This window comes from Hordeum vulgare, chromosome 3H (assembly GCF_904849725.1).
Source record: "Hordeum vulgare subsp. vulgare chromosome 3H, MorexV3_pseudomolecules_assembly, whole genome shotgun sequence".
Lineage (NCBI taxonomy): Eukaryota > Viridiplantae > Streptophyta > Magnoliopsida > Poales > Poaceae > Hordeum > Hordeum vulgare.
The window spans coordinates 93,226,736-93,236,359 of NC_058520.1; positions in this window are offsets into that span (position 1 = coordinate 93,226,736).

Genomic DNA, 9,624 nt, shown 5'->3' on the forward strand with positions numbered 1-9,624 from the left:
CCCACTTTGGGTTGGTTCCCTTCCACCTTTTGGACCATGCTAGCCTTTGGGTTTGGTGGTCTGATGACCCACAAGTATAGGGGATCAATCGTAGTCCTTTCGATAAGTAAGAGTGTCGAACCCAACGAGGAGCAGAAAGATCTGACAAGTGGTTTTCAGTGTTGGGTAACGTAGCATAAATTCAAAAAAATTCCTACGCATATTCAGATCTTCGTATGGAGATACCAGCAACGAAAGAGGGGTGAGTGCATCTTCATACCTTTGAAGATCGCTAAGCGGAAGCGTTGCTAGAACGCGGTTGATGGAGTCGTACTCGCGGCGGTTCAGATCGCGGTGTGATTCCGATCTAGTGCCGAACCACGGCACCTCCGCGTTCAACACACGTGCAGCCCGGTGACATCTCCCGCACCTTGATCCAGCAAGGAGAAGGGAGAGGTTGGGGAAGATCTCCGGCAGCACGACGGCGTGGTGTCGATGGAGAGACGAGTTCTCCCGGCAGGGCTTCGCCAAGCACCGTGGGAGAGGAGGAAGAAGGGGGGCAGGGCTGCGCCGAGGGAGATGGAAAAACGTGTGCAAAACAGCCCCAAAACCCCCACTATATATAGGAGGAGGGGAGGGTGGTGCCACCCCTAGGGTTCCCACCCTAGGTGGTGCGGCAGCCCCCCCCCTAGATGGGAGGTGCGGCGGCCAGGGCACGGGGAGGGGGTGGCACACCCCTAGGTGGGCCTTAGGCCAACCAGCGCCTAGGGTTTACCCCCCTCTCCACCTCCTGCGCCTTGGGCCTCCTTGTGGGAGGCGCACCAGCCCACTTTGGGCTGGTTGCCCTCCCTCTTTTGGCCCATGCTACCTCTTGGGGCTGGTGGCCCCTCCCGGTGGACCCCCGAGACCATTTCCGGTGGTCCCGGTGGTCCCGGTACATTACCGGTGACGCCCAAAACATTTCCGATGTCCAAAACCATCCATCCTATATATCAATCTTTACCTCCGGACCATTCCGGAGCTCCTCGTGACGTCCGAGATCTCATCCGGGACTCCGAGCAACTTTCGGTAACCTCGTATGACAATTCCCTATAACCCTAGCGTCATCGAACCTTAAGTGTGTAGACCCTACGGGTTCGGGAGACAGGCAGACATGACCGAGAGACCTCTCCGGCCAATAACCATCAGCGGTGTCTCGATACCCATGGTGGATCCCACTTGCTCCACGATGATCTCATCGGATGAACCACGATGTCAAGGATTCAATCAATCCCGTATACAATTCCCTTTGTGTGTCGGTATAGAACTTGCCCGAGATTCGATCGTCGGTATACCTATACCTTGTTCAATCTCGTTACCTGTAAGTCTCTTTACTCGTTCTGTAGCACGTCATCGTGTGACTAACTCCTTAGTCACATTGAGCTCATGATGATGTTCTACTAAGTGGGCCCAGAGATACCTCTCCGTCACGCGGAGTGACAAATCCCGATCTCGATTCGTACCAACCCAACAGACACTTTCAGAGGTACCCGTAGTGCACCTTTATAGTCACCCAGTTACGTTGTGATGTTTGATACACCCAAAGCACTCCTACGGTATCCGGGAGTTGCACAATCTCACGGTCGAAGGAAAAGACACTTGACATTAGAAAAGCTTTAGCATACGAACAATACGATCTAGTGCTATGCTTAGGATTGGGTCTTGTCCATCACGTCATTCTCCCAATGATGTGATCCCGTTATCAATGACATCTAATGCCCATGATCAGGAAACCATGATCATCTATTGATCAATGAGCTAGCCAACTAGAGGCTTGATAGGGACACATTGTGATCTATTTATTCACACATGTATTGATGTTTCCTGTTAATACAATTATAGCATGAACAATAGACGATTATCATGAACAAGGAAATATGATAATAACCATTTTATTATTGCCTCTAGGGCATATTTCCAACAGTCTCCCACTTGCACTAGAGTCAATAATCTAGTTACATTGTGATGTATCGAACACCCATAGCATTATGGTGTTGATCATGTTTTGCTCGTGGAAGAGGTTTAGTCAACGGGTTTGCAACATTCAGATCCGTGTGTACTTTACAAATCTCTATTACTCCACTTTGGACATGGTCCTGGATGGAGTTGTAGTGGCCTTTGATGTGCTTGGTCTTCCGGTGAAACCTGGGCTCCTTGGCAATGGCAATGGCCCCAGTGTTATCACAGAAGAGTGTCATCGGTCCCAACGCGCTTGGAACCACTCCAAGGTCGGTGATGAGCTCCTTCATCCAAATTCCTTCATCAGCCGCTTCTGAAGCAGCTATGTACTCCGCTTCACATGTAGATGCTGCCACGACTTCTTGCTTGCTGCTGCACGAGCTCACTGCCCCACCATTCAAAACATATACGTATCCGGTCTGTGACTTAGAGTCATCTGGATCTGTGTCGAAGCTAGCGTCGACGTAACCCTTTACGACTAGCTCTTCGTCACCTCCATAAACGAGAAACATCTCCTTAGTCCTCTTCAGGTACTTAAGGATATTCTTGACCGCTGTCCAGTGTTCCATACCGGGATCACTTTGGTACCTCCCTACCAAACTTATGGCAAGGTTTATATCAGGTCTGGTACACAGCATGGCATACATTAGAAAGCCTACGGCTGAAGCGTAGGGGACAATACTCATCTTCTCTCTATCTGCTGCCGTGGTCGGTGACTGAGTCTTACTCAATCTCATACCTTGCAAAACTAGCAAGAAACCTTTCTTTGAGTTTTCCATATTGAACTTCTTCAATATCTTGTCAAGGTATGTACTTTGCGAAAGACCTATGAGGCGTCTCGATCTATCTCTATAGATCTTGATGCCTAATATGTATGCAGCTTCTCCAAGGTCCTTCATTGAAAAACTCTTGTTCAAATAGGCCTTTATGCTCTCCAACATCTCTATATTATTCCCCATCAATAATATGTCATCCACATACAGTATGAGGAAAGCTACAGAGCTTCCACTCACTTTCTTGTACAGACAGGCTTCTCCATAAACCTGTATGAACCCAAACGCTTTAATCACCTCATTAAAGCGAATGTTCCAACTCCGAGATGCTTGCACCAGCCCATAGATGGAGCGCTGGAGCTTGCACACTTTGTTAGCACCCTTAGGGTCCACAACACCTTCTGGTTGCATCATATACAACTCTTCCTTAAGGTTCCCGTTAAGGAACGCTGTTTTGACGTCCATTTGCCAAATTTCATAATCATAAAAGCCGGCAATTGCTAACATGATTCAGACTGATTTCAGCTTCGCTACGGGAGAGAAAGTCTCTTTGTAGTCAATTCCTTGAATTTGTCGAAAACCCTTTGCGACAAGTCGAGCTTTATAAACGGTCACATTACCGTTTGCATCAGTCTTCTTCTTGAAGATCCATTTATTTTCTATGGCTCGCCGGTCACCGGGCAAGTCCACCAAAGTCCATACTTTGTTTTCATACATGGATCCTATCTCGGATTTCATAGCTTCAAGCCATTTGTTGGAATCCGGGCCCGCCATCGCTTCTTCATAGTTCGAAGGTTCACCGTTGTCTAACAACATGATTTCCATCATAGGGTTGCCGTACCACTCTGGTGCGGAGCGTGCCCTTGTGGACCTTCGCGGTTCGGTAGTAACTTGATCCGAAGCTTCATGATCATTATCATTAACTTCCTCTTCAGTTGGTGCAGGCGCCACAGGAACAATTTCCCGCGCTGCGCTACTTTCCTGTTCGAGAGGGGGTGTAATTACCTCATCAAGTTCTACCTTCCTCCCACTTACTTCTTTCGAGAGAAACTCTTTCTCTAGAAAGGATCCGTTCTTGGCAACAAAGGTTTTACCTTCGGATCTAAGATAGAAGGTATACCCAATAGTTTCCTTAGGATATCCTATGAATACACATTTCTCCGCTTTGGGTTCGAGCTTTTCTGGTTGAAGTTTCTTCACATAAGCATCGCAGCCCCAAACTTTAAGAAACGACAACTTAGGTTTCTTGCCAAACTATAGTTCATACGGTGTCGTCTCAACGGACTTATACGGTGCCCTATTTAAAGTGAATGCTGCAGTTTCTAATGCGTATCCCCAAAATGATAGCAGTATGTTGGTAAGAGACATCATAGATCGTACCATATCTAATAAAGTGCTATTACGACGTTCAGACACTCCGTTGCGTTGCGGTGTGCCAGGCGGCGTCAGTTGTGAAACAATTCCACACTTCCTTAGGTGTGTGCCAAACTCGTGACTTAAATATTTTCCTCCATGATTAGATCGTAGATACTTAATTTTTGTGTCACGTTGATTCTCGACCTCACTCTGAAATTTCTTGAACTTTTCAAACGTCTCAGATTTGTGCTTCATCAAGTAGATATACCCATACCTACTCAAATCATCGGTGAGAGTGAGAACATAACGATAGCCACCGCGAGCTTCAACGTTCATTGGACCACACACATCAGTATGTATTATTTCCAATAAGTAGGTTGCTCTCTCCATTATTCCTGAGAATGGAGTCTTAGTCATCTTGCCCATGAGGCACGGTTCGCATGTGTCAAATGATTTAAAGTCAAGAGACTCTAATAGTCCATCAGTACGGAGCTTCTTCATGCGCTTAACGCCGATATGACCAAGGCGGCAGTGCCACAAGTATGTGGGACTATCATTATCAACTTTACATCTTTTGGTACTCACACTATGAATATGTGTAACATCCCAAAATTATAAATTTTGGAATGTTAATATAATTATTATTAGTTTGTTTGATTGTTTGCTGAGTGACTGAAACTTGTGTGAAATTTGAAACTTTTCGAAACTTTTGAATGAGAGGGAATAAAATGACTTTCCCCTTCTCCGGTGAATTCAAATTCAATCTTTTAAAAGCAAAGAGAGAAGATGACATGACTTCTTCAACTATAAAAATTTGAACGGAGATGTTTGCATTGAATTCTTTTGCATTTCCATTCGTTTTCTTCGTGCAAGAAATGCCGGGAAATACATTCTAAAGAGCGGAGGAACATGACCCTCAAATACCCGGGCATTTTGAAAGTCATTTGAACCCTAAAACTTAGAGGGTCATTTGAAAAATTATTTGCAAAAGAAAATAAACCTTTTAGACAATTTTGTGAAAATAATTTTTTCTGAAGTTTTTATTTTTGCCGTGGAAAAATGCCCATCATTTATATTTTATTTTTCTGATAATTTTAGTATATAAAAACTCTTTATTCCGAATTGATATGATTTCCTTTTTAACGTTTTAGTTTCCTAGTTTTGAAAATAGGAATAGAATCACTTTTATTAGGAAATAAGAGCTGGCCCATTAAGACTTTCCTATTCTAGCCCAACAGGAGATCATCTTCTTCCTCCTCCCTCCCTCACGTCACAGGAAGTTTCCTTCCATGGAGAGGAGAATCCCCACCTCCGGGATTCGCGAAATCCTTTCCCTCCCAGCGCCTCCCGTCGCCTCTATAAGAAGCCCCACGTCCTCCTCGTTCCATTCCCGTTGAAATCTTCTCCTCTCCTCGCCTCTAGCTCGCGCACCCCTCGCCGGAGTTGTCACCGGAAAACTTGCCAGGAACTCCACCACTTCGGCCCCTCCTCCCCCTGGCACCTCGCTGCACCCCTCCACCACTTCGGCCACCACCTAGCTGCACCCCCCACCCCCCTCCACCGCCCCCTGCTGCCCCACCCCAATCCCCATCGCCATTGTCAGCAAGCAGCAGCAAAACCAGCAGTTTTTCCTCCTTCACCTCGCCCCCTACAGCCCCCCCTCCACCTCGCCACCACCCCCTCCCAGGAGCGCCCCACCCCACCTTCGCGCCCCCCCTCCACCACCCCTCGCCGGCCCCTCCCCCTTCCCCACCGGCGACCCAGCCCCCCTCGGCCACCATTGGTAGCCACGGGAGCAGCCCGAGCCGAAGGTAACCTCTCATCTCTCTGTTATTTCTCTTTTTTTGTTTTATAGCCATTAGATCTCTACTCAATGGCCTAGATTAGATCCCAGTGTAACCCTTCGGTTTAGAGTAGAAAACCAGCGGTTTTTTTATTCACTTATGTATTAGCCAAAGAGTTTTGTTAAGCCCAGGCCGTTTGCTCCTAAGTTTGCAACAAACACCCCCCGCAGCCTATCACAACCTGCCACGTGTACCCTCTGTTAGATACTATTTAACTTCAGTTTTTCTGTCTAAATTGCAAAAACAGAAAGTTTCAATCTTGTTCTGCCCATAACTTTTGATCCCGAAGTCCAATAGAGTTGATTCTTTTTCCAGTAGCTAACAAATTTCCTGTAGTTTTTAAAAACATATAATTTGTCTATTTTTAAAATTCGCAAATATAAGTTAGATCAGATTTAGTTTAAACCTTGTTTTGCCTATTCCAGGAGTTTAAAAATAGCTTTTAATTTTATTCCTTTTGGTACTGATCACTAGTGATCTTATATATCGGTGGTAAAAATTTCAGATTTATTTGAGTATTTTAGCTCACTGTTTCATATGAAACAATTTCTGTTTCACCCCTTTTAGGATTTCGGCTAATTCCTTTTTTATTTTTGTTTTTAAAATATTTTCTTTATTATTTCAGTAATATTATGTTTTGTTTCTGTTAGATAAACAGTAGTTTTGCAACAAGTTTTTATTTTATTTTTATTTGTTTTCATGAAATCAAATCTAGTTCCTTAGTAACTTGCAATTGGTTTCACCATTGTTTCAAATCCCGTTTGGGGATACTTTCAAAGAGTTTTGTGAAAATTATTTTATTTTATCTTAGGTAAACTTATATATATTAGTTCCTTGTTAATATTTTATGTTGGACAAAATCATTTAGTGTTTGATGTAGTAGAGGACTCTCTATTCTTATTTGAAGTTCCTTTCGGTTTCCTATTCGTGTTCTCCTTTTGTTTTGATTGCTAGAATGATTGCTAGTATGAGTGCTTATGTGAATGATATGTTTGTTATATAGATTTCATCGGAGAGTGACGAGTAGTCTATCAAGTTATTTTCTCGATAAATTCTTCTTCGTCAACATCACCAGGCAAGTCACTTTGATCATACTATCACCTATGTTTTATGCATCGTAGTTCTACCATCCTATGCCCAATTGCATGCTGCTTAGGTACTTGGAAATTGTAGTATAGATTGTAGTATCATGTGGTAGGCACACAATAACCCCGATACTTGGCCCCGGGACGACAAATTTCATATTTCTATGCTTGAGTAGACGGGATTTCGGTTGAGTGCATAACACGAGTGATGCGAGGTTGATTAAATAATCAAGACCGGTTAAGACAAGATTTTCAAGACCTCGGACGCAATGCAACTCTGGGTGAAGGACGGTTGATCGGCTCCCTGGAGAACCCAGTGGATGACCCGGGATGCTGGAGAGGCCATGACATCCTGCAGAAAGCTTCACCCAGGCTCAAAGAGACGGACGGATATTTTCAAGACCCAAGGCTTACCTGCACAGCCACAAGTCATTATGGGCTCTGGCTTGGTTGGAAAACGCGGCGACTCTGGACAGGCGGTGCTAGCAGATGTAGACGAACGGTAGGAATGGATGGGCACCGACAGGGATTCAGAGGGACCCGTTGAAAGACCATGTTTTGATCATCCGGTCTTCAAACACCCTGAAGTGCGAGGACATACACGGAGGCGATCAAATCTTGTGCGGAACATGTGCAAAACTCTGCAGAGTACTCAAACCTAATCGATTAGCCGTGTCCACGGTCATGGACAACTTGAGCCAAAGGAACTGAAGTTATCTGGATTTCTAAACACCATTAAATATATTTGATGAGGGTAATTATTGACAACTCGGGTACGAGAATTGGTTGGCGGAACCATCTCGTTAACAACCAACTATGTAGTAACATTTTGCTTTTAGCCCTCTCTTGATGTAGGAGAAAACATGCTTTTTGCTAAAAACTTATAGCCCCACCTGCCATATATGCATATAGTATAGATGATTGCTTTTCACCCCTCTCTTATGTGACTTGCCGGCATATTCAATATGCTGACCTACACGGCTGCAACGTCTTATGTTGCAGATATTTTCTTCGACGAGTAAGAGTACGATTCAGAGTTACGGTCTACACTCAACTTGCCGTTGGTGTTTATAGGGACTCCACTCCCTTGACTGCTTCCGCTGAAATAATTAAGGTATATATCAGTTTTACGCTATTTACATGTGATTTCACTTTGATATATACATTGATGTACTGTGTGTGCCAGCATACTGATCCAGGGATGGCACAGAAACACAGAGGCTTGACTCGTCTTGAGTCGGGTCGCTACAATATGCGTAACATCACGATAGAGATTCATCAAGAATAAACCATTCACCAGCGGAGCATGACCATAAAACATATCACTCATATAAATAGAACAACCATTATTCTGTGACTTAAATGAGTAGCCGTCTCGCATTAAGCAATACCCTGATACAATATTCATGCTCAAAGCTGGTACTAAATAACAATTATTAAGGTTTAAAACTAATCCCGACGGTAGATGTAGAGGTAGCGTGCCGACGGCGATCACATCGACCTTGGAGCCATTCCCGACGCGCATCGTCACCTCGTCCTTGGCCAGTCTCCGCTTATTCCGCAGTTCCTGCTTTGAGTTGCAAATGTGAGCAACAGCACCGGTATCAAATACCCAGGAGCTACTACGAGCGCTGGTAAGGTACACATCAATAACATGTATATCACATATACCTTTAACGTTGCCGGCCTTCTTGTCCGCTAAGTATTTGGGGCAGTTTCGCTTCCAGTGACCCTTTCCCTTGCAATAGAAGCACTCAGTTTCAGGCTTGGGTCCATTCTTTTTCTTCTTCCCGGCATCTGGCTTACCGGGTGCGGCAACAACTTTGCCGTCTTTCTTGAAGTTCTTCTTACCCTTGCCCTTCATGAAACTAGTGGTCTTGTTGACCATCAACACTTGATGCTCTTTCTTGATTTCTACTTCTGCAGACTTGAGCATCGAGTACAACTCGGGAATGGTCTTCTCCATCCCTTGCATGTTGTAATTCAGCACAAAACCTTTGTAGCTTGGTGGGAGAGACTGGAGGATTCTGTCCATTATAGCATCATCCGGAAGTTCGACTCCAAGTGAAGTTAGACGACCGTGTAACCTAGACATTTTGAGTATGTGCTCACTGACAGAACTATTCTCCTCCATCTTACAACTAAAGAACTTGTCGGAGACTTCATATCTGTCTACATGGGCATGAGCTTGCAAAACCAGTTTCAGCTCTTGGAACATCTCATATGCACCGAGTTGCTCAAAACGCCTTTGGAGCCCCGTTTCTAAACTGTATAACATGCCACACCTAACCAGAGAGTAGTCATCACTCCGCGTTTGCCAGACGTTTAGAATGTCATGTGCTGCTGGAGGAGCGGGAGGGTCACCTAGCGGCGCATCAAGGACATAAGCCTTTTTAGCTGTTTCAAGGATGAGCTTCAAGTTGCGAACCCAGTCCGCATAGTTGCTACCATCATCTTTGAGCTTGTTTTTCTCTAGGAATGTGTTGAAATTGAGATTGACGTTGGCCATCTACAATATTTATAAAGAACTTTTAGACTAAGTTCATGACAATTAAGTTCATTTAATCAAATTAAGTATGAACTCCCACT